The 27766-nt window shown below is 44.6% G+C and overlaps 1 protein-coding gene across 1 annotated transcript in view; it reads left to right on the forward strand.

The window, feature by feature from the left end:
- The first annotated feature begins 10696 nt into the window (after positions 1 to 10696).
- Positions 10697 to 27766, forward strand: part of Helz (helicase with zinc finger) — a 154959-nt gene continuing 137889 nt past the window's right edge. The window contains exons 1-3 of the mRNA XM_059272014.1: positions 10697 to 10762; positions 12084 to 12139; positions 18460 to 18516. The gene's annotated coding sequence lies outside the window, so the exon portion shown is untranslated. The remainder of the gene's footprint in view (positions 10763 to 12083; positions 12140 to 18459; positions 18517 to 27766) is intronic.

Below are 27766 nucleotides of genomic sequence, written 5' to 3' on the forward strand. Positions count from 1 at the left end.
AGATGCAGACTCAGCAGTGCAGGGCTGTGTGTGCAAAAGCCTGCAGAGGGTCAGTGGCAGCTGTGTGCAAATACACCCCGTACCCACACAGTGCGCACATAACTGGAGCATATCCACATACTACACACACACACACACACACACACACACACACACACACACACATACAATGAGCATGCTGAACACAGGCATGCACATACTCACTGAAGTACACAAGGAAGACATACAAACATGTTCACACACACACACACACACACACACACACATACAATGAGCATGCTGAACACAGGCATGCACATACTCACTGAAGTACACAAGGAAGACATACAAACATGTTCACACACACACACACACACACACACACACACACACACACATCAAGCACATCCGAATCAGAGAGAGAAGGTCATTGGTGATCAGACACAAACAAGAACTTGAAAGCAAGAAACAGGAACCAGGCCTGGATAGGTTTAGGTACTTGGGAAATTCTGTAAATTCTTGCTTCTCTCCAGCAAGGTTTCTGTCTTCATGGGCAAGGAGAAAATATTTTTGTTTCTTTTGTTTGAGACAGGGTTTCTCTGTGTAACAGGCTGTCCTGGAACTCGTTTTTGTAGACTGGGCTGGCCTCACACTCACAGAGACCCAACTGCCTCTGCCTCCCAAGTGCTGGGATTAAAGGTGTGCACCACTACTGCCCAGCAATCTTTTTGTTTCTTAAACATACTTTCTGAGTTTAAATTTTCAATTTAGTTTTTAAATTGAGAAGAAATTCCAGCTTTTGTTGTTACTGTATTTTTGTTTGTTGTTTGGTGTGACCCTAGTCTGGTCTTAAAGACTACAAAGTTAAGGAAATTAGGAATTTCATTTAAGTAACTAAATAATTTCTTGCAATGCTGGGGATTGAACCCAGAGTTTTGTGCATATTAGGCAAATGCCCTACTAAAAACTTGGCTATTTTTAGGCTGGTTATTGTGGCACAAGCCATTGATCCCAGCATTAGGGAAGCAGAGGAAGGCTAGCTAGTGAGTTCAAGGACAAACAGCCTGGTCACCATACTGAGCTCCAGAGAGGCCAGTGTCACAAGAAAGACTCTATCCAAACAAGAACACTTAATTACTGTTAAGTTCACAGCTCAGCAGTATTTCGGGCACACCCACAATCATTACTGTACCCCCATCATCCCTAGATAACGCCAAAACACTTTTATCACAAAGGAAGACCCCTGTACCCATTCAACAGGACTGCCTCCTCCCTGCCCCAGCTCCTAGCACCACATCAACTTTATAAGACGACTACTCTTCCTGCCTACTCTGGGGCTGGCAGATAGATGGTGGCCACATTGCAATTACCACTGCTTTCTCTCCAGCTAGACTGAGATGCCTTCCTGACCAGGAGCAGGGAAGACCCAACCTTGCTCACGGGTCTTTTACTGCAGTTGGCACCTTGTCTTCCAGATAATTTTCCTCAACAATAATGTGTTAGGGGAACAGTAGATCAGTTAGGAGCCGCCTTGCAGGACCTTCCAGCATAAAAGAAGGCAACCTGTGTTGAAGTGTGAGCGTGGTGATGACTCTGTGTGCACAGGTGTGGAAACCATGTGACTCTGTCCACATTGAGTCCAGAATTTAACAACATTTTTTAACCCCCTCCCTCCCCAAAGACAGGGTTTCTCTGTGTAGCCTTGGTTGTCCTAGAACTCAATTTGTAAACCAGGCAGGCTATCCTCAAACTAGATCCACCTGCCTCTACCCCCCAGTGCTGGTTTTAAAGGTGTATGCTACCATGACCTGCTCCACTTTTAATCGTTTTTATTGTGAAATCTGATTCCTTTAATGAAAAGTGTGTGAAATACAGCTGTTTTATTGCACAGCAGAGTCATGCTACAAAACTCTTGTTCAAGAACTACACCATCAGCCGGGCGGTGGTGGCGCACGCCTTTAATCCCAGCACTCAGGAGGCAGAGCCAGGCGGATCTCTGTGAGTTCGAGGCCAGCCTGGGCTACCAAGTGAGTTCCAGGAAAGGCGCAAAGCTACACAGAGAAACCCTATCTCGAAAAACCAAAAAAAAAAAAAAAAAAAAGAACTACACCATCACCAGATGTGGAGGCAGCACATGCCAATAATCTCAGACCTTTGGAGGCTAAGACAGGAGGATCACAAGTTTGAGTCCAACCTTGTCTCAAAAAAAAAAAAAAAAAAAAAAAAAAAAAGCCCTCCAGCCAAAACCAGAGCAAACAAACAAAAGAAGGCCCCAAAGCAAGAGCCAAGTACAATAAACAAATACTTGCATTGAAGAATCCTTATCCATGTCCTTGACTTTCCACTGGAGGCAGCCATGGGCCTCCAATTTTGGGGGCCATTGTTGTCTTGCTAAACATGTGCAATTTTTTGTAATTTGGTTTTGTTTGCATTCTTAACTTTATATTTGAGGATTTACTGCCTGGTGCAACTGGAGTATGTGCCCCAACAGTTTGGAAAACACCTTCGTGTTTACTGTTTACCGAATGTAAACCAGTCTTTCATTCTTCCTTCCTCTCTTTCTTTTTCTTTCTCTTTTTCCTTCCTTCCTCCCTCCCTCCCTCCTTTCTCTTCCATCCTTCCTCTTTCCTTCCCTCCCTCTCTTTCTTTCTTTCTTTCTTTCTTTTTTTTTTTTTTTTGGTTTTTCGAGACAGGGTTTCTCTGTGTAGCTTTACATCTTTCCTGGATCTAGCTCTGTAGCCCAGGCTGGCCTCAAACTCACAAAGATCTGCCTGGCTCTGCCTCCCGAGTGCTGGGATTAAAGGCGTGCGCCACCACTGCCCAGCTCTCTCTTTCTTTCTTGATTTTTCGACACAGGGTTTCTCTGTAGCCCTGGCTGTCCTGGAACTCGATCTGTAGACCAGGCTAGTCTTGAACTCACAGAGATCCTACTCCTCCTGAGTGCTGGGATTAAAGGCATGCACACCCACCGCCTAGCACTGTGAACCATCTTTGATGGCTGTTTTTCTCTTTTTTTTTTTTTTTCTGGTGGTGCTGAGGATCGAACCCAGAGCCTCACCTAGGCTGGGTGAGGGGTTCCAGTGAGGAGCTGCCCCAGGCTTGAACACGTTTTGTGATGCACAGGTTTCTGCTGAACACCTCTCTAGATTATTGTTCACCTTTATTAAACACTGGTCAATAGTTTGCTAAGGCACCTTCACCCATTTTAGCTCCCACCAGTTATATCTGAGAGATTCCTTGTTTTATATCCTCAGTACCACTCTTCGTGGAACTGACTGTCCTGGGAGGAACAAGATATTCTGGAGAGACATGTCCCATCCCCTTGGCTATCAGATTATTTAAACAATGGCCCTTAAGGAATTGGGATCTCATGCTGAGTGAAGAAGGCTCCTGCTGCCAGTCAGACAGAAACTTGCCTCCCACAAAGATTTCATACAGTTCTGACATCATCAGACCCCCCTGTAGGAGAGACAATGATGGTGGGTGGGTCCACACCGTGACCAGGAATGTTTGGCCTACATACCTCTTGCCCTCTGTTGAAACCTAAACCTATGGCAGGGCACTGAAGATTGACTGGGGGGTCAGTGGGGCTGCAGCTTTGTATGTTCTTCCCACACCTGCTCTCTCTGCCAGTCATCACGGTGGAGGACGATGGTCAAGCCTGGCTGTTAGGACTCTGACCCAAACATCTGCAGTACTATCGAGGTTAGAGTCAGTCTTTTTCATTCTAGACCTCGTACGGGGGGAAGTGCAGTGACAGCTCATCATGGCTTTAGTTTTTATTACTAGTGAGGCCAAGTACTTACAGTTACTGGTCATTTGGCTACTCTTTCTGATAAATTGCCTGTCAAAGTCTTTTACCTTTTTTCTCCTCTCCTCATTGATTTGTAGTATTTCATAATGTTCTAAATCTGAGCATTTTGTTCAGTTTGAAAAAAAAAAAAATGTTTTACTTGCTCTGTAGACCAGGCTGGCCTCACTCTTTTTGGGGGGTAGGGGGTTGGGGGTGGGAGGTGGGGAGAGGACTGGATCTCAATATGTAGCCCTGGCTGTCCTGGAACTTGCTATGTAGACTAGGTTGGCCTCAAACTCACAGAGATCAGCCTGCCTCTGCCTACCTAGTGCTGGTGTTAAAGTTGTGGGCCACCACGCCTGACTTGTAGGGTATTTTCTCTATTAATGATTGATGTGGGTGGGCAGTACCATCTCTGGCAGGTGATCCTGGATGGTATAAGAAAGCAGGCTGAGGGCTGGAGAGATGGCTCAGAGGCTAAGAGCACCGACTGCTCTTCCAGAGGTCCTGAGTTCAATTCCCAGCAAAAACATGGTGGCTCACAACCATTTGTAATGAGATCTGGTGCCCTCTTCTGTATACATAATAAATAAATACATCTTAAAAAAAGAAAAAAACAAAAGAAAGCAGGCTGAGCAAGCCATGAAGATCAAGCCATTACACCAACAGCACTCCTCCATGGCCTCTGCTTCAATTTCTCCCCTACTAGAGTTCCTGCGTGGCTTCTCTCAATGAACTGACTCAGAGTATTCGTCAGCTAAATAAACCCCTTCTTCCCCAAGCTGCTTTTAGTCATAGTGTTTTATCACAGCACTAGAAAGTGAACTAAGACACAGAGTTTTTTCTGTTTACCTTTTTAAAACTCTTATTTTCTGGCTAAGTTGCATCATTTTCTGAGAATGTACTCTATTTGATTTGAATCATTTGAAATTTGCTGGGACTTGTTCTACCTCTAGCATCAAACACATTCCTTGGGCAATCGAGAATATGTGAGCTGCATCTGGGGGTGCCCTGTCCTGTATATGTCCAGTTGGTTAAAGTGTGCTTATCCATATGTCCACACTTGCTAATTTGTCCTAACAGAGACAGTGATGTCTACTCTAACTGCAGATTTTCCTGTATCTTCTTCCAATTCCACCTTCTTTCTGTTGCTTTGTTTTGAGTCTATCCATGTAAATACACAAAAACTTAGAATTCTTATACCTCCTGGTTAATTGACTATATTGTCATCATTATGGTTTTTTTTTGTTGTTTTGTCTTGTTTTTTGAGACAGGGTTTCTCTGTGTAGCTTTGCACCTTTCTTGGAACTCACTCTGTAGCCCAGGCTGGCCTCGAACTCACAGAGACCCACCTGCCTCTGCCTCCCCAGTGCTGGGATTAAAGGCATGTGCCACCACCGCTCAACATGGTTTGGCTTTTTAAGAAATCATTTATTTTTATGTGCACTGGTGTTTTGCCATGGGTGTGTCAGATCCTCTGGAACTGGAGTTACAGACAGTTGTGAGCTTCCATGTGAGTGCTTGGAATTGAACCTGGGTCTTGGAAGAGCAGTCAGTGCTCTTGACCATAGAACCATGTGTCCAGCCATGCCCCCCTCCCCCATTTTCTTTCTTTTTTTTTTTTTAAGTCTCATGTAGCCCAGGCTGGCCTTGAACTCCTGATTCTCCTGCCTTCACTTCAAGGTGCTGGGATCACAGGTGTGATGGAACTCTGCATCCTTGGAAAGCATGTTACAACTGAGCCACACTCCCCAGCCGGTTGTATTCTTCTTTATTTCTACTGATCCTCTTTCTCTTTCTTTCCTTTTCTTTTTCTTTTTTTAAAGATAAGGTCTCTCTACATAGCCCTGGCTGTCCTGGAACTCACTAATGTAGGCCAGGCTGGCCTCAAACTCAGAAATCCAAATGCCTTTGCCTCTAGACCATTATTTTTTCTTTTTCTTTCTTTCTTTCTTTTTTTTTTTTTTAAATTTATTTCATGTGCATTGTGTGAAGGTGTCAGGTCCCTGAACTGGAGTTACAGACAGTTGTGTGCTGCCATGTGGGTGCTGGGAATTGAAACCCGGTCCTCTGAAGAGCAGCCAGTGCTCATAACCACTGAGCCATCTCTCCAGCCCCCATTATTTTTTCATATCCATCCTGTTTCCACCTTCTGAGGACAGAATTACAGGTAGTCCTCCATGCCCACTGGGCATTATCGGAGTTTCTGGGGACCCTATCCTTCATGCTTGCTTTAACTGCTGAGCCATATTCTCAGTCCCTATTTGCAGAATTTTTCTAGAAACAACTTTAGGGCTATAATGAGGTTCTCTTCCTCTGCAGGTGTAAACAAATACCCATTATGTTGGGTGAAAATGCCTTGTTTAAAAAAAAAAAAAAGCAGGGACAGAATTATGGCTTATGTGTAGGAATACTGCAATTTTAAATACGATGGAGAGACAGCGGCAACTGGCCACACTTGTGTCACAGGAACATGGGAGTGACACATTCAGAAGCGAGTGGACAATCCATAGCACTGGAAACAAAGGTGTGAGCCATGTAGCTTCTCAGATGGTACAGGTCGTGGCCTAAGATGGGTGATGCAGGAAGACCCAGAGTTCCAGGCTAGCCTGACTTCCATAGTGGGAATAGGGTGTGGGCCTGTAACCCTGGCACTGGAGAGCAGAGACATGCAGGTTCTGAAGGCTTCCTGTCTAGCTGGTCTACCGGAAACAGAGAGCTCTGGGGTCCACAAGAGAGGACGGTATCTGATATTCCTCTTTGGCCTTACCATGTGAATGTACAGATGTGCCCATGCACACATACTTACCATATACACCTATCAGTCAAAGAAATGAACTGTCAAAAACATAAAGTATGTTTTCTACTGAATGTATATTACTTTCACATTATCAGGAAGTCAAAAAATTGTAAGTCATCAGATGGGGACCATCTGTACTGAAACTAAAATAAAAATATCATTCAAGGTGTGCATAAAAAAAAAAAAAAAAAAAAAAAAAAAAAAAAAAAAAAAAAAAAGAAATGAACTGAACTGCAGGCTGTTGAGCCTGGTAGCATATACTTGTAATCTCACCACTTGGGAGGCAGAGGCAGGACGACCAGGAGTCAAGGTCACTGTTGGCTAGATGGCAAGTTTCTGGCCTGCCTGTGCTAAAAGAGACCTATCTCAGAGGACGAAGAAGGGGAAGAGAGGAGGAAGAAAAGGAAGACATAGGGTTCTAAGAACAATGGGTCTGAAGCGTCTATGGGAAATACCAAGAAGCTGTTGGATAGAATCTCACACTCAGGGGAAAGTGTGAGAGCGATCCGAAAGATTCAGCAATCCCTTTTTGGTGGAAAGATTTAAATCCTGGAGAGATTTAAGACCAGACAGTGCAATTGAAGAAGAGAGGCCTAAAGACTGAGACTTGACATTCTTCACACTAAGTAGATGTGGCCATGGGTGATGGAGGAGAGAGAAGATGGAGAAGAGGGATGTCAGGGCAGAATCAGTGCTGCTCTGGTCAGGCAGCTCAGAAACAGAATAGAACCAGGTTAACAGCAGCTGAGCCCCACAACATGGCTCCCACTGGGTCCCTAGCGGAATGTGATCAGTAGTCAGTCCACTTCAGACATCAGCACTCCATCTCCTTACCACCTTGTGCTGATAATAGTTTGTCATTAATTCCACAAATATTTGCTAAGTATCTAAGTTCATGCCCCCACTCTGAAGATAATAGAAAACAGACGTGAGTGGGTCAGATGATAATAAAACAAATCGATAAGACAATTTCTAATGACAGTAGTACAATCGAGTGACCTGTTTCATTTAAGGGGATCACAAAGGTCCTCTTGGAGGTGTGGATGGAAATTTCTCGGGTACTGCCTTGCCCCGAAGTCCAGACGAATCTCTCCCTCCTGCGGTCCCACAGCTGCTTATAAAATAATTACTCACGAGGCTTATATTAATTACAAACTGTATGACCTATGGCTCAAGCTTCTGCTAGCTAGCTTTTATAACTTTTGTTTGTTTGTTTTTGTTTTTGTTTTTGAAGACAGGGTTCCTCTGTGTAGCTTTGCGCCTTTCCTGGAACTCACTTTGTAGACCAGGCTGGCCTCGAACTCAGAGATCCGCCTGGCTCTGCCTCCCAAGTGCTGGGATTAAAGGCGTGCGCCACCACTGCCTGGCTAGCTTTTATAACTTAACTCAACCCATTTCTATTAATCTACATGTTGCCACGTGGCAGTGGCTTTACAGGTCTGCTGAGATCTTGTTGCTCCTTGGGCTGCAGGTTCGCATCTCCCCCACTCTGTCCTTCTCTCTGTCTCTCTGCTTGGACTTCCTGCCTGGCTGTAAGCTTTCTTGCCATAGGCCAAAACAGCGTTATTTATTATCCAATGGGAGCCACACATATTCACAGCATACAGAAAGACATCCCACAGCATGGAGGAGTGACAGGAACCGAGACCTGAATGATGAAAAGATGATGACTGACAGGTGGAGGGAAATAGTTTTCTCAGGGGAAGAAAGCTTGGGTGATGTAGGGAAGAAGGAGGTCACTCTGGCCTCATCGTGGAGGAAGGGAAGACTGGACAATCTCATTGAGCTCATCGGCCATGGCTGGGAACTTAGGATCATCCCAAATATGATGTGGAAGACTTAAGGAGGAGTCACATGATTTGCATTTCACAAATGTCACTGAGTTGGTCAGATGGACATCAGAATTTAAGGGGCAGTATGGGAGCAGGGAGAGTTAGGAGGTTCTCTTAGTCCAGGTAACAGGTGGCATCTGGGACAAGAACCTGCTGGAACACACACTAGAAGCACTGACATAAATGGAGTCTACTTTGGGGCAAAGTTTTTCTAAAGCGAAGAAAGACTACCTACCAAAGAGGCAGTTTGGCAGGCACAGCTCTTGCTCTTTGGTTGATTACTTACTTACAAGGAAGCTCAGATCGCCCACTTCAAGTTGCCAATCATTACATTAGTGCATCCTAGTGGCTTAAGAAATGCAGGAACTGGAGGAGGAGCAACTGGGGTACCCTGGAAACAGGACTTGGGAGCTTTCATTTGCAGGGAGAGCAAAGGGGCCGGTGGGGGACACTTCTGACCACTCTAGAGGTGTCCAGAGCTCTAGGCTCCAGTTCCCAATATTGGAGACTGGCAGAAGCTCTGAAAAGCGGTGACTCAGGAGGTTCCTCCCCTGACCGCCTCTTCCTAGTCCGCTGGGAATGACTCACCTGCTCCCTCCCTCAAGAGTGACCCCGGGGCCAATCCCTTAATGAGTCCACACCTCACCCTTTTCTTCAGGCTGGTGGAGCTTTTGGCTCCCTAGGGGCAGAGGTTGTCAGCAACCACCCAGGTAGCTCAGACAGACACCTGGTGGGATCCGGAGGTGCCTGAAAAAGGCAGACCCAAGACCCTCCCCTTGCACCGAAAAGAGGGTGTGTAAGTGCCAATGCCTGTGCTCAAGATTTCTTCGAATTTGCAGAGCCATTTAGTAGCATTTTGTTCGCAAGCTTTGGTGTGTTGGGGAATCACACCTCCCCCCCAACCCCCCACCGCCGCTGGGGATTAAAACCTCGCGAAAGCTAAACACAGGATCTACCCGGAAAGTCTTGGAGGATTTTCTTTTGGATACCAAATCTTGTTCGGGGTAGGCAAGCAACCGGAGGTTCCTGAACTCAGTAATGCTGACACTGGGGGCTTTGGAAAGAGAACGTACAGGGTGGGGGTGGGGAGTTAATCAACAGACCTCCATTTCTGGCAGGACTAGGGCTGAGAGGAGCTGGTAATTCAGGGAGCAACGGGGTTGGTCACCTGGGCTAGGTGTCGCACGCCCGAAGCAAACCGGAGGGGCGGAGAGAGCCCGCGGCTTGTCTTGCAGCGAGAGAGCAGATGCCTGCGGGATGCTCATTGAGGTCTGTAGCCGGCGCACGGTCGCCTCCTACTTCCTGCGCCCTAGTCGCCTCCGAGCCACTCTGGACATCCCCCTCCTCTCTCTGCCCCGAGCCAGCGTGGCGCCCGCCTTCTACCTTGTCCCGCCGCCTGGGGTCGCCGCCCTGTGGGAACTGGACAGTTGGAACGCGGTAGGGACTGCCCCCCACCTTCCCGGGGGCCCTCCTCCCGGCCCAGGCGCGCATCCACGCCCCACCCGGAGTCTGCAGCCTGGCTCTCCCGAGTTACCTGCCGGGGAAAGTCACAGTCCGCAGTTTGGACTCTAACCAGTGGATCCTACAGAGCCGAAAGCCACATTCCTAGGGGAGGGGTCCTCCGACCTAGAGGGTCGTGGATCACATTACCCAGTTCGAGGAGGAGACTGCGCAAAGCTGAGTAAACTGGGGGTAAAGTTGCGTTTAGCTTAACCTTCTCAAACCCCAATTGGCGCTTCGCTGGCGGGTTGACTCGGCGTTCACAGAGTTCCTGGAATCCGGGGGACCCAGACTGGCTTCCCAGGATACAGGCACTGTCCCCCGCGCGCGGGTGCGACGTGCGTGGCGGATGCCGCGTGGCGGGAAGCGCGAGCGTTAGCAAGGACCCGGAGCTGGGGGACCGCTCTCAGGCGTGCTCATGCTGGCGTCCTTGCATCCCTGCAAGCATCCACGCATCCGCCAGCGGCTCGCAAGGCCACCCGCGCCCAGGACACCCCGCGTAGATTGTATGCAGAAGTGGGGTGTCTGCATGCCAGGGCAGGATCGCAGCGGGGCAGGCAGCAGTTCGCGTAAGGGGTAGGGGAGACCCGGGCAGGGAGAAAGAGAGCACCCCAAAGGCACAGTTGGAAATCCGGGGGGGATGTTCCCCGCGAAGTCCCTCAGGCGCTGAAGGGGGCCGGGCGGGCCTCTGGGGCCAACTTTCCGGAGGGAGGTGCGGCCGGAGGGGGCGGCGCCGGCGGCAGGAGGCGGGAGTCGGGGGCCGAGGGGGGGGAGTCACTTTAAAGGCTCTTTCTTACCCATAATGCTTTGTGGGGACGTTGACAAGTGGATCCAAGATGGCGTAGAAAGTAATGACAGGTAAGTCCTGACTTCCCCGTTCTCCGCTGCCCGGGTCGCTTCAGGAGCTTCCAGAGCCATCCAGGGAGAGGCCTGGACTCCCCTCGGGTGCTCCGGGTCCCGGACAGCGCGGCCCCGGGGACAGCGGGGGGTCCCGACGGCCGGCGGCAGGGCCTGGGGAGCGGGGCTCTCTCTCTGAGGCGAGGCCCGGACGCTGGAGCTGTTTACTGCTTCTTCCCCTCCTCAATCTCCTTTCCCTTCCGCTGGGGGGCTGAGGCGCCAGGCGCCCAGGCGGTGGCCCGGGGGTCCTTGCACACGCCCGAGGTACGGGGCGACCGGGGAGCCCGCGCGAGGGTGCTCGGGCACGGGCCGCCCCGGAGTCCCCGCACGCCCAGCGCCCCGGGGTCGCCGCCGCTTAGGGTGGGGAGCGGGCGGCCTCCCACGCCGCGCGCAGTGCTGCCCTCCGGGTCAGTACTTCCACCTGGGGTGGGGCGGCGACCCCGGGGAAGGGGACAGCACGAAAAGTGGGTTAGGGGGGCGCCCCAGAGCCCAGGATTTACTGTGGTCCCCCTCTCCCCGCCCCCCTCCTGGGACGTGCGTGGCCCGTGAGCACATCTACAAAAACAAAACCACTTATCTCTTCCTGGAGAAAGTCGCCTCCAAAGATCTCTCTCTCTCTCTCTCTTTCTCTTCTTCCAAGGGCTGGGACACACAGTCTTAGCTAGGAACTTTGATTTCTCTTCCCCAAACGAATTTGAGTCTTCTGCCCCCTGGCCTTTGCTGAGGGTCCTTTCAGACAGGGCTGGAAGCCAGAATCTTCGGATTCCTTTTTGGGTTGGGAACCTTGTAAGTTTTTGTTGAGCTCCGAAACTGGCATTCTTTCTCCCTTGCAAACTTACACTTTTCAGGCAAGCCATTAATATAATCAAAAGTGTAACTCCAGAGATAGTGGATTCCCGGAGTGGGGGAAAGGACTGAGACCTTATCTGGCCTAGTTTGCTCTTCATTTTGCCCTCTCTTCACGCATATGAATGGCTTTTTCCCCCTCCTTGACGTTTCCTCCCCCTTTTATTTTCAAAAGCAAGACTAATCAGTGCTGAAAAGATGACTTTATTATGTTTAAGATTTAAGAACATTTTGTAATCTGTTACTGAAAGAAAATATTTTCAGTTTTAGGTAAAAGACACAGATTTTTTTCACCCCAAAGCGCATACTGTACCGTTTTTGTAACTTTTTCCACTTGAAGTGTCCATGTTCTTTTACTTCAGGGCAATAAATATTTGCTACTGATAATGGCTCTAACTGGTATAGTATAGATATTCTGCTTTTCTGTTTTCCTCAGGAATTGGATGAAGTAATTGATCACTAATGAACTACAGTGCTGGTGAGATGTGCAAGGTGAGACTGAACTTAAAAACTCTGCCCTGTTTTCCCTTTTTATTGCAAAGAACTCCAGGGTAAGGCCGAAGCTACTTTCCAAGTAGATCAGTCAGCCAATTGGGATACAGGCAGGGCTAGAGGTAGCCAAGTTGTACCATCCTTATTAGTGGCTCCACCTTATTCACACATAGTGGAGCGTGTCTACAGCCAAATGTTATTTGTGGTTATCCTTGATCAGTGTCTTCTCCAGGAGTAATTATAGTTTGCCTCTTCAAATTTCCTTGTGTAACTTTAATTGGAAGGTCTGGATTTTATCTGTTTTGATGTCCATTACTTATTCTGCACTGAGTTTAAGCAATTGAGTAGATAAAGTTCACACACCTACAGTTTGTGGGGCTGTTGTGAAGTCCATTTCCATTGGATCATCGTTTTCAGCAAGCAAATCACTTCTGCTATTATTATTTTTTTATTTAGCTTTTTTGTTTTGTGGTGCTGGTATGTATGAGACCTATGGGTTCACACATGCTAGACAATGCAGAATGACTGAGCTACATCCCCAGCCCCTTTTATTTTCTAAAAAATGGAGTAGTAAATGTCTAATAGTTCTGTGAAACAGAAATGATAGTCTTAAGTTCAGTGTTATTTACTGGTGCTATGACTATCATCATTTCTGGTCCTATATGGTGTGTAAATTCAAGTTATTGTTTTGTTTATCCCATGTAATACTTTGGATTTTTTTTTTTTTTTTTTTTTTGGATAGGGTTTTACTATTGTAGTTTGGCTGGCTTGGAACTTGCTAAGTAGACAAGGCTGGCCTTAAACTCCCAAGTGCTGATATGCTACCAAGCCTGGCTTACTGCTTGGATTTAAAGGACATTATATATGTAAGTGAACAGTTTGTACTGTGTACCAGGGAGAGAGAAACTTTTTGTTCTTAGTTTTTAACTAGTTTCTCAACTTAAAATACCTTATTCTGGCTAGGTGGTATCCTAGCACTTTAATCCCAGCACTTGGGAGGCAGAGGCAGGTGGATCCCTGTGAGTTCGAGGCCAGCCTGGTCTACAGAGCGAGTTCCAGGACAGGCACCAAAACTACACAGAGAAACCCTGTCTCGAAAACAAACAAACAAACAAATAAATAAAACAAACAAGATACCTTACTGTGGTTGCTATAGAACAGCAGTTCTCGACCTGTGGGTCCTGATCCCTTTGGGAGTTGCATATCAGTATCCTGCATGTCAGATATTTACATTACAATTTCTAACAGTACCAAAATTACAGTAGCAACAAAATAATTTTTTTTGTTTTTGTTTTTGTTTTTTGAGACAGGATTTCTCTGTGTAGTTTTGGTGCCTGTCCTGGAACTCACTCTGTAGACCAGGCTGGCCTGGAACCTGCCGCTGCTCCCTGAGTTCTGAGATTAAAGGTGCATGCCATCGATGCTAAGCTTTTTTTCGGGGGGGGGGGGGAAGGGGGGGAATGAAATAATTTTATGGTTTAGGGGTCACCATAACATGAGGAACTGTATTAAAGGATTGCAGCATTAGGAAGGTTAAGAACCACTGCTTTAGAAAAATATAAGTATGGTCAATTGATTTATTGCAGATTTGTTTACTACCCCTCCCTTAATGTATTTTGGCATCTAGATTTTGAAATCCTCACAAACTTTTCATTTTAAGAATACGCTGTATTCTCCAGCCCCTTGAGATTGAAGCATGTAGTCGACACTTTTCCTTTAGAATGCAGCAGAGCGAGTGAGGAGCTTAGGAAAGGGGGTGGACGTAGACCGAGATCTTTCAGCACTTAGCACCTCTACCGGTGTGGAAACTCAGCAGTGCTTATGGTCATTTTCATTTTTGGCGGAGCAAATACAGAGTTTTAAGTTTATTTTTGTTGTGTGGATGGAGGCATATTCTTGTCTTAGACCTGTCAGTTGTAACTCTTCCTCTTGTTTTCTTTGAAATCTATAGGTAGTTCTGTGGCCAGGAGCCAAGTACCTGCTTTGGCCTCCAGCAGTGTTCTTACTTGTAGTCTAGAAATGGAGTACTTAGGAGAAATTCCTCTTGTGGAACTACTGTCCTTAGCCCGAATTGTGTTGAGACATTTTTCACAGTTTCTATTTATGCAGACAAAGTGTTAGTATCCTCTTCAAAGTGGAGCTAGTGGATGGCCATCAAGCAAATTGTTACACGAGGTTTTTTGTTTGATTTTGTTTTCAAGACAAAGTTTCTCTGCATAGCCCTGGCTGTCCTGGAACTCAGTCTGTAGACCAGGCTGGCCTCGAACTCAAAGATCTGCCTGTCTCTGCCTCTCAAGTGTTGGGATTAAAGGCCTGCACTATCACCACCACCAGCTACACGAACTATCTAAAATAGAAAAAACCATAGTGTCAAAGGTTACAGCAGAATAGAATTCTGTGTCTTTGAACTGTGTAAAGACATGACTTCTTAGTCTGTCTTTTTGCTGGTAAGCTAGGGTACTGTTTTTAGATAAGGTGGTATTTTTGGAGGAGTCAGTTAATATAGTCTGGTACCTCTCTTTGAGCTCGGAAGTTTGCCTTTTGCCATTGTTCGGTTTTTGTTTTTGTTTTTGTTTCTCTGAGACAAGGTTTCTCTGAGTAGTTTTGGTGCCTGTCCTACATCTCACTCTGTAGACCAGGCTGGCCTCGAACTCACAGGGATCCGCCTGGCTCTGCTTCCCAAGTGCTGGGATTAAAGATGTGCCCCACCACCGCCCAGCCTGCCTTTTGCTATTGTTAATAAGAACTTCATCTTTATATATATATAGCTTTAAAGAATCCAGTCACCATTGTTTTTAAAGTCTGTATAGATAGGGATTCTACAGATTTCAATGGCTAGGAGAACAATGCTAAGAAACAGAAGTCCTTTCTGCTTCTGGAAGTCCTTGTAAAGCTTAAAAGCCGCAGCGTATGCTCTGGAGAGATGGCTCAGTCATTAAAAGCACTTGTTGCTCTTGCAGAGGACCTGGGTTCAGTTCCCAGTATCTACATGACCACTTACAACCATCTATCTGTTCCAGGGGATGCAGCACCCTCTTCTGACCTGGGCACCAGGCATGTATGTGGTGTACAGACATACATATAGGCAAAACACTCTTACAGATGAAATAAAAAAGTCTAGAAAGAAATTTTAAAAAATGCCACATTTTCATGAAAAGCTGAGAATAGTGTAGAGGGTCCCTCAGGGAAGTCAACTAAATCTTATAAATGCATCTGTGTTCTCTGTTTAAGAAGTAGGCTTGACAGTAACACTGAATGCAAATCAGCCTATAATTGTCTGTCAATCACTATTTAAGATCCTAATGCAGGCCCAGTGCAAGCAATAAGGTTCTTCAGGTTGTTTATTTTTACAGACTTAGGTAAACATACTTGCAAATGTAGTTGGATTGCTAAGTAGTACTTTGAAATGTTTTCTAGAAGCAAAGTGTAACATGGAGAGAGTGCCACATCAGCTCACCCGTCTCTTTAGGGCATTGGTGTGTCAGGGTTACTTCTGTAGCATGAGCTGGCAGCGGCACAAAATACTCTCTTGCTACTCCAGGGGTGGCTGACATAACACTTGAAAATCCTGAATCTGGTAGTCATTATTCCTCTTTTTAAGACTATCACTGATGTAGAATGAAGACTACTTGCATATGTTACACCTATAAGTACTTATGTTGTATATACATGTCATGTATTTGTTACACTTTCAATTATCTGAAAGAAATTGAAAGTTTCCAATTTAAGTCAAAAGTCTTATCAATTTTGTATGCTTATAACCATTCTGGGTCAGCTCTCTAAGAACAGGGAGTCTGGTGAAACAAATTTGTCTAGCTTTTCAATAAAAAGCCTGGTTTATCATATATATGCATATACATGAATGTATACACACATATATTTAATTAAAAGTTTTAGTGTTTGTGTATGCATGTGTAGAGGTCAAAGGGCAACTTTGTGGAGTTGGCTCTCAACTTCCACCTTCAATGGATCTGTAGATTGAACTCAGGTGTCAGGCTTGTGCAGAGAGTAACTTTACCCACTGAGCCATCTCTCTTGTCCTCATCACATTTTTGGGCTGATTTACTCTGAAGTGTGAAGGATTGTGAGTTTTATTTCTGTGCCATATTTTCAGTTTTCTTATCACATCTGAATTTGCTTTTTCACTTTCCTTTGTGGAAATGTACCTTATGGTGGAAATATTCTTGTAAACACAGCCTGTCAGGTATATTTATAAATAATATAGTTTGAAAAATTGCACAAAAATCATGCCTGCATATGGTAAGTTAAATTGAGCAACATGAGTATATACAAAGTAAAAAAGAATGGGGTTGGAGAGCTCGCTCAGTGGTTAAGAACATTTTAGTAGCCAGCACCCACGTTGGGTGGCTCACAACTGCCCATAACTTCAGGTCTTCTGGCTTCTGTGGTACTTGCACACGTGTGCATTTACAGACATATAAATTTAAAAATATTTAAATGTATCTGTATACACATAAACACATTCACATACCGTGCCCCCATATTAAAAAGTTAAAAACAAACACCTACCTCCTCCAAGTCCCTGTTCTCCCTTAGTCTCCCTCTTCTGTATGGTTTGGTAAATAGCTGGGTGTCATTTTAAGTTTTGGAAGACCGCTCTGATCCTAAAGTGCATTGGCAGCAGTAGAGAGAAATCCAGAAGGCATGGCTGTTGAACTAGACACTGAATATCTAGTCTGCTCTACTGTGACGTTAAACGTTAGTGACAGTTTACTGTCAAACTGTTAAGTAGACAATTAGTCTTGAGGTCAGGCTGGGTAAGTTTTGATTTTGCTGATCATTATTTATTTATATGTTTGTTCGTTTATTGTATTTTGAGACAAGGTCTCTCTATGTCACCCTGGCTGTCCTATAACTTACTTTGTAGACCACAGTGGCCTTTCACAGAAATCCTGCCTCGGTCTCTTGAGTGCTGGGAGTAAAGGCATGTGCCTCTACCCCCTACTACCATTATCAGATTTTTTAAAATTTTTATTTATTTTTTCACATGCATTGGTGTTTTGCCTGCATGTAGGTCTATATGAGAGTGTCAGATCCCCTAGAACTGGAGTTACAGACAGCTGTGATCTGCCATGTGGGTGCTGGGAACTGAATGTGAGTCCTCTGGAAGAGCAGTCAGTGCTCTTAACTACTGAGCCATCTCTCCAGCCTCTATTGTTGGATTCTGTGATAAGCTTCCCCATCTGTTTACTATGGACTTTTTATAACCTGTCATCCCCAATTCTCTAGCATCTTACAAGACAGTTATTTCCATATTGGGAAGGAGGAAATTTTGGCTTGACTGTGAACTAATGTAGTAACAGAACAGTTGAATGGTGTTCTGGTGTTCTTTCTGGAAAGCTTTGTGCTTTTATCTCTGGTTAGCTTTACGTTCTCGTTTTTTACCTTCCTTTTTTTTTTTCAGAGCTGAGGACCGAATCCAGGGCCTTGTGCTTGCTAGGCAAGCGCTCTACCACTGAGCTAAATCCCCAACCCCTTACCTTCCTTATTTTTGAGATGAGTTTCCTGTGGCCTAGGCTGTCTTTGAACTAAGTAGCTGAGGATAACCTTAAACATTTTTAAATAAAAAATTTTTAGATTTGTTTTATGTATATGAATGTTTTTGTTTGTATGTATGTGTACTACATGCATGTCTGGTACTCTCGGATACTGAAGAGGGCTCTGGATCCCCTGGAATTGGAGTTACAGATGATGTAAGCTACCATGTAGGTACTGGGAATTGAATCCTGATCCTCTGAAAGATCAAGAAGTGCTGAACCATCTTTCCATCCCTAACTTTGAACTTTTGATCCTCCTGCCTCCACTTCTTGGATATTGGGATTATAGACATGTGTCACTGTTCCAGTTCTGAGTATTGAACTCAAGACTTTATGAATGCTAGGCAAGCCTCTACTTCTAACTTTCTCATTTTCCAGATGAGAGAATGTAGGCCTAGAGAAACTGACTTGCCCAAGGTTGCACAGTTCAGTAATAGTGCAAAAGCTTTTCTGTCTAGAGGCTGTGTCAGGGCATTTGGTCCATGGCTAGTTCTGCTATATCTGGTTGCATTACTGTGGACAGAAAGGCCAGATGCTGTGCATAGTGGATACAGATACTTCTGCAATGATAGATACATTGATTGTTCATTCTTCATGTCTTTGTTTGTTGTGTATTTTTTGGAGACAGTGTTTTGATGTATGGCCCAGGCTAATCTCAAATCCAAGATTCTTCTGCCCTAGTCTTTCCAGTACTGGGATTACAGGTCTGTGCCACCACATATGGCAATCTGTGGTATTTAAAGGCTTTTTTCTCTCTTTCAGAAATTATAAAGAGCTCTGATGGGCTATTTGGGTGATACCCAGTGCAGTGAACTGCAGGTGAGTATAGATGGCTTAGGAGAGCATTATGAAGGAGAAAAACAAACAAACAAAAGACTCAGCAATGTATGAAGAAGGGACAATAGAGACTTCATCCTTTTTCTTTTATTAACTTTTTAATATACAAGGTAATGAGTTTTATTGTGACATTTTTATACTTTATTTATTTATTTATTTATTTATTTATTTATTTTTTAATTTCTTGAGACAGGGTTTTTTTGTATAGTTTTGGTGCCTGTCCTGGAGCTCACTCTGTAGACCAGGCTGGCCTTGAACTCACAGAGATCTGCATGGCTCCGCCTCCCGAGTGCTGGGTTTAAAGGCGTGACCACTGCCGCCTGGCTTATACTTACGTTTAATTGTACTTGGTCGTGTTTGGAGACTTTATCTTAGAAAGACTGTCTGGCTGGAAGAGATGCTGTGGGATAAGGTAGAATGATGCAGAGCCAGGTGAACTGGGGCTGTAGGACCTAACCGAGTTGGCTGCTGTAGCACAGGTTGGACAAAGCCAGCTCATGGCACTGCCTGCTGCTCTGTCCGACTAGGATGGAGAAATCAGTGTGAGGGGAGGTTCTTCTTGAACTTTGGTTCTGAGTGACTAATGGCACCGAGGTTCAGTTTATCTCCTGTAATGAAACTGGAGAGGTCCGTCAGCTTCTGTGTCAGCATTAAGTGTTGATATCCTTGTGTTCTGAACACTGAACACTGAGCTGCTTTCTTGCTATTTACTCTTTATGTTGCGTCATGACTACACACACACACACACACACACACACACACACACACACACACGTATAAAATACATAATGTCTATTATGTACATGATCCGTTTGGAGGACTTAGATACTGAGAATATTCCAGTAGGAACAAAGGGTGAGACTTTGTTCCTAGGGGTTATACTGCCTTTACTTATACTGTCAGCCTTTCAGATGATTTACATTTGCTGAAATGCCTACTACTAAACAGAGTCTTGGTCCATTCTCTTGGTCTTTGATATTAAAATAGAAAGGCTAGAGAGCCAGGTGTGCTTGGTATGTATCTTAATCTCAGCAATCAGGAGGTTGAGGCAGAAGGGTGGAGAGTTCAAGGCTAGATTCAACTGCATAGTTGAATAGTTCTAGGCCAGTAAAGGATAAGGATATATATGTGTGTGTGTGTGTGTGTGTGTGTGTGTGTGTGTGTGTGTGTAAAACAAACTTTTTTTTAGTGTTAAAATTGTTCAGTGTTTGGCTTTATTACCCAGAAACAGTTGATTTTCTTTTTAGCATTTCGTTTCAAAATGTTCATACTTTAAATTATGATCTATAACAGTCTGATGCTTTAAAAACTTATATCATGTTATAAATTTCACTATTTTAAGCTGAGCATGGTGATGCATGCCTTTAATCCCACTGGGGGTGGGAGGTGGGGCGAAGCAGGTGGCTCCAGCCTCCTCTCCATGGATCCCTGTTTTGTTCCCATTGTTTCTTTTGCAATTCTAGGGATTGAACACAAATCTTGTGCATTCTGGTCAAGGGCTCTACTGTAACTATATCCCGAGCTCTGGGAAGACATTTAGTGTTCTTCTGTAGGTCACTAGCACCAAGATCTCTTATTTTGGCTCTGGGATGGGTCCTGGGGCTGTGAGCATGTGATACATGATCTGTCACTGGCTCTAAACTTATTTTCCATTTCTTTTCAATACTAGCCTTTTGTTAGGCATCCTCCTTTCCAGAAAGCCTTTTGAATTCTGGCTGGTAATACTTAAAAAAACTTGCTGGCTACTTTTTATCACTTGGTATAAACTTGAGTTTTTAGTCTTTTTTACTGTGTATAAATGAACATTCTTTTCTTTTTAACTGTTTTTGGATTTTGTTTTAAGACATACTTTTGCAATATAGATGAGGCTGGCTTTGAACTTGGGCTCTTCTTGCCTCTGCCTCTCCAGAGTATTAGTATTACCAGAGTGTGCTACCCCACCTGGCTTTTCTGCCGAGTTAACTGTAGTCACATTTCCTGGCCCCTGGTTCTTTGATATGTCCTTGAGTCTATCTTACTTTTAACTGTAACAGCCCACTGCTGAGTCAGCACAATGTTCTTGTGACTCCTAGAGACATGAACACAGCAAACCTGTGTACTTTTGAAGTTTATAGTAACCTGGGCATGGCTCCCTAGTCATTACATTAACTTGTGATTATTGTTCATCTCTTGAGTTTAAATATGTGTCCATTTTTCATCATTTGTCTCCTGTAGGTATGTGGAGATGGTTAGAAGTCTATTTGAGGTGAATTTTTGGTCCTTGAAAAACTGAAATGAAGATGGGCAAAGAGGGTCATGTTTGTAATCTCAGTACTTGGGAAGACTGGAGAATTACTAGCTAAAGGCACTTAGACTATATACTGAATCCCAAGCCACCCTGAAATATAGTGAGACCCTGTTTCAAAAATGTAATAAAGGGGGCTGGAGAGATGGCTCAGCAGTTAAGAACACTGACTGCTCTTCTGGAGGACCTGGGTGCAATCCCCAGCACCCACATGGCAGCTCACAACTGTCTGTAACTCCAGTTCCAGGGGATCTGACATCCTCACACATTCATACATTCAGGCAAAACACCAATGCACATAAAATAAAAATGAATAAATTATTAAAATATTAAAAAAAATCTAATAAACCAACCCCACACTAGAAAGACTGAGGCAGAAGGATTGACCCTGTTTCAAAAAAAAAAAAGAAAGAAAGAAAGAAAAAGGAAAACCAAGGTTGAGGTAACCATGGTATGGTCATCCTGGCCAGGAGTGCCCACAAGCTCTGTGATAGCGCCTGGCAGAGGGATGGGTGGTCCTCTTCTTGTGGCTACTCAGCTCCCAGTCTCAGACACTTCCTGCGAGTATTGGAGCCTTCTTTTTCTTTTATTTGTTATCTTGTTATTTATTATGTTTGTGTTTGTGTGTGTATGTGAGCGTGTGTATGGGTACCCACAGAGACCAGAGAGAAACAGAGTGACAGATCCCCTGCAGCTGGAGTTACAGGTAGTTATGTGCCAGCTAACATTGATGCTAGGACCAGAACTCTGGTCCTTTGTAAGAGCAGTGCATGTTCTTAACTGATGAGCCATCTTTCCAGCCCCTGAAACTTTTATTTTGTTTTATTTATTCTTCTATCACACAATACATCCTGACTGTAACTTCCCTCACCTCCACTCCTCCCAGCCTCCCTCCCATCCCCATCTTCCCCAGATCCACTCTGTGTTTCCCTTCAGAGAAGAGCAGGCCTCCCGGGGATGTCAACCGAACACAGCGTAACAACATGCAATAAGAGTAGGCACAAACCCTCATATCAAGGCTGGCATGGCAACCCAGTAGGAGGAAAAGGGTCCCAAGAGCAGGCAAAAGAGTCAGAGACACCCCCATTCCCACTGTTAGGAGTCCTACCTAAGGACTACCTAAGGAAACCCCAAGCTAACAACAGCATACATGGGGAGGACCTAGTGCAGACCCATGCAGGCTCTGTGATTGCCACTTCAGTCTCTGTGATCCCCTAGGAGCCCTGCTTAGTTGATGCTGTGGGCCTTGTTCTCCTGGTGTCCTACACCCCTCTGACTCCTATACTCCTTCCTTCCCCTCTGTTGAGGGGTTCCCCAAGCTCTGCCTAATGTTTGACTGTGGGTCTCTGCATCTGTTCCCATCAGCTGCCGGAAGAAGCCTCTTTTATGATTGGGCTAGGCACTGATACATGAGTAAAGCAGAACATCCCTAGGAATCATTTCATTGATTTAATTATTTTTTTGGCCAGTAGTGTTTGGTTCTATCCTATGTCTCTGGGCCATCCAGCTTTATGGTATGGGCCTCAAGTTAAAACAGCCATTGGCTGGCTACTCCCATAAGCTCTAAGCCACCATTCCCCCAGCACATCTTGCAGGCAGGACAGGTTGTGAGAACCCCCCTTCCCCCACCCAGGCAGGGTTTCTCTGTATAGTTTTGGTGCCTGTCCTGGATCTCACTCTGTAGACCAGGCTGGCCTCGAACTCACAAAGATCCGCCTGGCTCTGCCTCCGAGTGCTGTGATTAAAGGTGTGCGCTAACACCACCGGTTAGTCGAAGATTTTGTAGTTGGGTTAGTGTCCCAGTCCCACCACTGGAAGCCTTGCCTGGTTACAGATGATGGCTTTTTAAAAAAATTATTCAGTGTTTGAGTTTATTACCCTAAAACAGTTGATTTTCTTTTTGGCATTTCTTTTAAAATGCTCATGCTTTAAATTATGATATGTAATAATTTGATGCTTTAAAACCGTATTAGATGTTGAACATTTCATGTTATGAGTTCCATAATTTTAAGCTGGGTGGTGGTGGCACACGCCTTTAATCCCAGCACTTAGGGGCAAAGGAAAACAGATCTCTGAGTTCAAGGCCAGCCTTATCTACAGAGCAAGTTCCAGGGCTAGACAGAAAAAAAAAAAAAACCCAAAACCCAAGGATGGGGGGAGAAATTTCACAATTTTAATTTATACATGGAAAGCTTGCAAAAATAATCCCATGTAGTTTAGACTGTCCTCAGATCCTCTGTGTAGCCTCGGATGACCTTGAATTTCTCACCTGATTCCATCTCCTGATTACAGGTGTAGCTACACTAGTTAATTTGGTGTGGGAATTGAACCCAGGGCTTTGTGCATGATAGATGAGCACTCTAACAACTCAACTTCATTGCCAAGTTTATCTAGGTCTGTCTTTTCGCATTAGTTATTTGTGTTGTTGGCTGGTTTTCAGTTAGCCATTTTTAAAAAAGATGTGTGTGTGTGTGTGTGTGTGTGTGTGTGTGTGTGTGTGTGTGAGTGTTCTGTCTGCATGTATACCTACATGCCTAAAGAGGGCATTGTATCCCATTATAGATCGTTGTGAGCTACCATGTGGTTGCTGGGATTTGAACTCAGGACCTCTGAAAGAGAGAGAGAGAGTGTGTGTGTGTGTGTGTGTGTGTGTGTGTGTGTGTGTGTGTGTGTGTACACATATGTCTTCTGACTATATCTCTAGGATAGTTTTTGGAATAAGCTATTATGTTAAAGGATATTTATGTTAATGCATGTTTTTTATGGATTTTGATGTGTGTTGTTATACTGTAGCACCAAGGATGTCATGCCAGTTTGTACTGCTAGCAAATACAGATTTTCCTGTTGCACTTTTAAGTTGGATAGAAGTCCATGTTCCTGTAAACATTTTCTTATGATTTAGTAGTATAAATGGCTTTTGTAGCTCATTGACCTTTAATGTTGTGTTTAACTATTTAGCTCATTTTTGTCCTTTTCTATTGCATTTTTATGCAATCAGAATTGATTTGGGTTTTGCGTGGTAAGGAAGTATAACCAGCTAATGGATAATTGTTAGGAAGATTGCCAGACTGAACTTAGTGAAAAAGCTTGTAATGAGGACACAGTCTGAGTGGTAAGTGATATTGGGGGATTGTGGTTGAAGGGGAATAGTCGGTGATTCCAAGATTCACCTTAGCAAGTACTTACTGGACGTATCTACCACACGGTTGTGTCACCTGAGTACTTCAGTTATCATGAAAGCATGTCCTGGGGTGAAGGAGGAGTCTGCTTGAGGTTCAATCAGTTAGGGCTTCTGGCTTCTGATGTCCATTGTGGCTGAGGATACCACTATGGTAGGACATCCCTAACTCATTCACGGCATGTCTGTGCCTCAGCATACTCTTTGAGAAACTGTTCTAAGAAATGGAAGCAAAAGGAAAAGGTAGTTCCTGATGGAGAGGAGCTAACTATCTTGTGAAGAAAATACAGGTAACAAGAACTGAAAGAACAAATAAGGTCTTTGAATGAAGTGCTTAGGGAATGATCTAGCCCTCTTCGGGATATCAGGAACAGTCTATAGCCTGAAGGAGTGGGATGTAAATCACATGAGGATGAAGAGCAGTAGAAAGAAGAGGGTGTAGAAGGAAACCTGGGTAGAGTGGTGTAACATGAATTGCTAAACGGTCTTTTAAAACCCGGAGCCAGATATTGGGGTAACTGCTGAAAGATCAGAGAGAAAGGAACAAGTCACTGCCACGTCTTACCTCACCAACTCCACGAATCCTCTGACTGAATGTCTCTTGAGTCCTCAGCTGAAAAAGCATTAGTTCCTGTCTCATCACGCCTTATATACCTTTCTCTGCTCAGTGGTATCACTTCCTTCCTAGTGCCTGGATTAAAGGCGTGTGTGCTTCCCAAGCAAAGGCATGAGATCTCAAGTGCTGGGATTAAAGGTGTGTGCCACCACTGTCTGGCTCTGTTTCTCTCCTAGACTGAGTCAATTCATGTAGTCCAGGGTGACTTTGAACTCACAGAGAACTAGACAGATCTCTGCCTCCCAAGTGCTAGGATTAAAGGTGTGTGCCACCACTGCTTGACCTCTGTGTCTAATCTAGTGGCTGGCTCTGTCCTCTGATCCTCATGTGAGCTTTTTTTAGGGTACACGATATATCACCACAAAGTGGGAAATGGGGTGGTGGTGGTTTGAAAGTGCATCTCCTAATTACATGGGATAGTAATGGAATGAAGTGGAGGTGATGCTGCCCATGGTCAGGATTGTGTGAGGGGATGGATTGGTAGGGAAGGAAGTAAGGGGGTCTGAGACTAGTTGGATTCATGGTAGTTAAATGAAGAGTGTTGATGAGGCTTGAATGGAGTTGGTGGTTTTGGAAAGCAGTAGTGGAGTAGTGGATGTAAGAAGTACTTTGGAGACTGATGGAGGAGAGGTGGTGACTGGTAGGTGGGGGAGGGTTGGCAGGTACCGTGGATCCCATGTATTAAGTCAGAGGAGGTTGTGGTTGGGAGCCTGAAGAAGTAGACTTGGAGATAGGTTCCTAGTGGAGCACTTGCTTCTCTGCCTCAGCTGGAAATGCAGAAGGTCATCCTGGTGTCAGTGCTTGGAGATCTGGTAGTGACACAGTTTGTGTAGAGAATGATAAATGCTTTGTTTGTTTGTTTGTTTGTTTTTGATTTTGTTTTCCTGAGACAGGGTTTCTCTGTATAACAGCCCTGGCTGTCCTGGAACTTGCTTTGTAGACCAGGCTGGCCTCGAACTCACAGAGATCCACCCTCCCTCTGCCTCCTGAGTGCTGGGGTCAAAGATGTGTGCCACCACTGCCCAGCTGAGAATGATGAGTTCTTAATTTAGACATTTTTATTATGGAAACTTGTGGATGTAGTAGGGATGTGGGAAGAGGAGTGTATGACTGCCCAGCTCTTCCAGCCCAGTGTTGTTTTGTCTCTTTCCTTCACCTACAGTGAACTACCTGCCGAGAGTGATTCTATGACACTGATTTTGTGTTCATAAGGAAAGTGGCATGGTTTGGTTTATGCTCTTCCAGAAGATTGCTATTTTTTTTTTTAAAGTAGCAGGAACACAGATTAAAAAAATTTTTTAAAAAGATGTATTTACTTTATGTGTATGTGTGTTTTGTCTGCATGTATGTCTGTTCACGTGTGTATGCCTGGTGCCTGTGGAGGCCAGAAGAGGGCATCACTCCTTGGAACTGGAGTTATATATGGTTGTGAGCCACTATGTGAGTGTTAGGTACTGAATCCAGGTCCTCTGCAAATACTCTGAGCCATTACTCCAGCTCCTGATCTTAGAATTTTCAGAGAAAAGTGAGAAAGAACCCAAGTGGTAGGAGCCCCAAAGGAGGAGGGGCACCCTAGGTGAAGGGGAAGAGGAGCAGCTGCAGAATTCCTGGTCCACAGCCTCAGCTCTGTGTCTTGGGCTAAGTCTCCTGAGACTTCTAAGCCTTTTCGCTTTTGCCACAATAAAACTTGTTCCTAGTTGAAAATTGTAAGTGCAGACGAATTGAGACAAACTACAACTGTACCACCCAGAGCTTCCCATTTTTACTTTTAATAAATATTTAATTTGGAGTAAGTTCAGACTTAGAGAGGAGGTGCATTTGTAGATCACCGTTTTCATGAAACCATCATCCACCTCCCTCCATTGTCGGTGTTTTGAATTTCCACAGCACCTTTGTCAAACCTAAGGAACACCATTGGTAGGTTACTATTAACTGTCTAGGTTTCAGAAGATTTTCTTTCTTTCCTTCCTTCCTTCCTCCCTCCCTCCCTCCCTCCCTCCCTCCCTCCCTCCCTCCCTCCCTTCCTTCCTTTTGTGTGTGTGTGTGTGTGTGTGTGTGTGTGTGTGTGTGTGTGTGTGTATGTGTGTATACTCAATAATTTTATGTTTTAGAGAACAATGCTAGTCTAGCTGTATTTGTAAGTACAGTACAATGAGTAAAATTTTACTTTGCAGGGTATTTTACCTATGTATTCCATAGAACCATAACAGATTCTAGACTAGACAAGTAGATGATGTAGAAGCTAATTCTATGTTTCTTCTTAGGGCTGGCATTCCAGTGACAACTGAAGTCATACATGACAGTTCTTGGAATGCCTAGTATTTTAGTTGTTCTAGGTCATTTCTTTGGACAGTTCATCTGAAGTACTTACTGAATAGTTTTAGTGAATGTGGTGGTTGTCCTGGGGATAAAAATGGCAGAAAACATGACGCCTGTTTATATTTTTAGTATCGGGCCGATAAGTATTTTACATGATATATAATCCAAGGTAAAGATGTCAGAGGCTCAATAATTCTGTAGGAAGGCAGGCTGGTTTGAGGAGGTCATTGAAAGCAGGGCAGGATGTTGGTGGGTCCAGAGAGAGGTTGGGAAGAGCTATGGCAGGATACCAGTGTTGTCAGGGTCTGACTGTGCTTTGGGGTTCCTGTGTACGGTGCTGAGAAAGTTAGCTTGTGGCTAGTGTGTGTGTGTGTGTGTGTGTGTGTGCTTGGGCAGTATTAGGTGAGCATCTTGGAATCAGGTGCCCTCTGGGGGTAATGACTCAACTTTTTTCCCCAGAGGAAGCATGACAGTTGTACCATGTAGTGAATTCTAGGCCAGGCTAGCCCTGATCCAGCTGTGTCTTTGGCAGACCTCATGCTTTCTGCTGTGTCTTCCATGCCCTGCCGCTCAGAAGGGCATGTGGGTCTGTCCAAATTTCTTTCTGTGGTCATAGCAATTTACTTTGTAGTATATATAGTCTTATTTTAGGACAACAGTGGAAATCCCACAGACAAAATAATTCATTAGGCAAATTATAGGCACATTGCTAGCTTAAAAAAATGTGGATTTCAGTATTTTTCTGGTAGTTCTCTTTAGAATGTCTATATTCTTTTGTAAAGAAACTTAAAAATATTCAATATGACCAAATCTATTAATTAAGTTTTTTGTTTAA

The sequence above is a fragment of the Peromyscus eremicus genome, chromosome 8a (assembly GCF_949786415.1).
Source record: "Peromyscus eremicus chromosome 8a, PerEre_H2_v1, whole genome shotgun sequence".
Classification (NCBI taxonomy): Eukaryota; Metazoa; Chordata; class Mammalia; order Rodentia; family Cricetidae; genus Peromyscus; species Peromyscus eremicus.